Source organism: Arachis hypogaea, chromosome 16 (genome assembly GCF_003086295.3).
Source record: "Arachis hypogaea cultivar Tifrunner chromosome 16, arahy.Tifrunner.gnm2.J5K5, whole genome shotgun sequence".
NCBI lineage: Eukaryota > Viridiplantae > Streptophyta > Magnoliopsida > Fabales > Fabaceae > Arachis > Arachis hypogaea.
In genome coordinates this window covers 94,718,767-94,720,686 of record NC_092051.1, presented here as the reverse complement: position 1 = coordinate 94,720,686, position 1,920 = coordinate 94,718,767, and the positions used below count along the sequence as shown (strand labels likewise).

General features: G+C 27.3%; 1 non-coding gene across 1 annotated transcript; it reads left to right on the top strand.

Annotated features, from left to right (window-relative positions):
• Positions 1-108, top strand: LOC112761451 (small nucleolar RNA R71). The gene has a single exon (XR_003181846.1). It is a non-coding gene; the product is annotated as a small nucleolar RNA R71 (small nucleolar RNA).
• Positions 109-1,920: the final 1,812 nt, after the last annotated feature.

Genomic DNA, 1,920 nt, shown 5'->3' with positions numbered 1-1,920 from the left:
AAGCATGTCAGAAGGACACTTTTTGGTCAGTTGCTTGTACCTCTCCCAAGCTTCATAGAGGGATTCTCCTTCTTTCTGTCTGAAGGTTTGAACATCCACTCTAAGCTTACTAAGCTTTTGAGGAGGGAAGAACTTGGCTAAGAAAGCCGTGACCAGCTTATCCCAAGAGTTCAGGCTATCCTTGGGTTGAGAGTCCAACCATATTCTAGCTCTGTCTCTTACAGCAAAAGGGAAAAGCATGAGCCTGTAGACTTCAGGATTTACTCCATTAGTCTTAACAGTATCACATATCTGCAAGAATTCAGTTAAGAACTGAAAAGGATCTTCAGATGGAAGTCCATGAAACTTGCAGTTTTGTTGCATCAGAGAAACTAATGGAGGCTTAAGCTCAAAATTGTTTGCTCCAATGGTAGGGATGGAGATGAAGAGAAGTGTTAGTAAGTAATTAAATAAATAGAAGAAGATGAGAGAGAAGTTTTCGAAAAAAAAATTTTGAAAAAGGGTTGATGATTTTCGAGAATTAAAGAAAAATTAAAATTAAAATTTAAAATTTTAAAACAATTAATTAATTAAAAAGAATTTTTGAAAAAGAGGGAGGTATTTTCGAAAATTAGAGAGGGATAGTTAGTTAAGTAGTTTTGAAAGAGATAAGAAACAAACAAAAAGTTAATTAGTTAGTTGAAACAAATTTTGAAAATCAATTTTTTTTTTAAAAAATAAGAAGATAAGTAGTTAGAAAAGATATTTGAAAAAGATATGATATGAAAAGGTATGATTAAAAAGATATGATTTTGAAAAAGATAAGATAAAAAGATATTTTTGAAAAGATATGGTTGAAATTAGTTTTGAAAAAGATTTGATTTTTAAAATCACAATTAATGACTTGATTCACAAGAAATCACAAAATATGATTCTAGAACTTAAAGTTTGAATCTTTCTTAACAAGCAAGCCACAAACTTGAAATTTTTGAATCAAAACATTAATTGTTGAGGATATTTTCGAAAATATGATATAAAATTAAGAAAAATATTTTTGAAAAATATTTTTAGAATTTTCAAAAATAAATAAGAAAAATGAAAAAGATATGATTTTTGAAAAAGATTTTGAAAAAGATAAGATTTTAAATTTAAAATTTGACTTGACTCATAAGAAACAACTAAATTTTAAAAAGTTTTGAAAAAGTCAACTCAAATTTTTGAAAATTTATGAGTGAAAAAGGAAAAGATATTTTTTTTATTTTTGAATTTTTTTAATGAAGAAAGAGAAAAACATGAAAAAGACTCAATGCATGAGAATTTTTAGATCAAAACAATGAATGCATGCAAGAACACTATGAATGTCAAGATGAACACCAAGAACACTTTGAAGATCATGATGAACATCAAGAATATATTTTTGAAAAATTTTTGATGTAAAGAAAACATGCAAGACACCAAACTTAGAAATTTTTAATATTTAGACACTGAAAATTCAAGAATGCATATGAAAAACACCATACAACACAAAACAATATAATATGAAGATCAATCAAGAAGGTTTATCAAGAACAACTTGAAGATCATGATGAATGCAATGCATGAATGCAATTTTCGAAAAAAAATGCAAGATGAGTATGCAATTGACACCAAACTTAAAATTTGACACAAGACTCAAACAAACAACATAAAATATTTTTTTGATTTTTATGATTTTATTAATTTTTTGTTTTTTTTTTTTTTGGATTTTTGTATATTTTTTTTGAAAAACATATAGGAAAAAGAAAATAAGAAATTCAAAAATTTTTTAATAAGAATTCCAGGAATCTTTCAATGTTGGCCTAAAGCTCCAATCCAAGGGTTGGGCATGGCTTAATAGCCAGCCAGCTTTAGGATATAAATCAGGCATGCAACAGCTGATATTCCAATTAACTTGCCTCTATG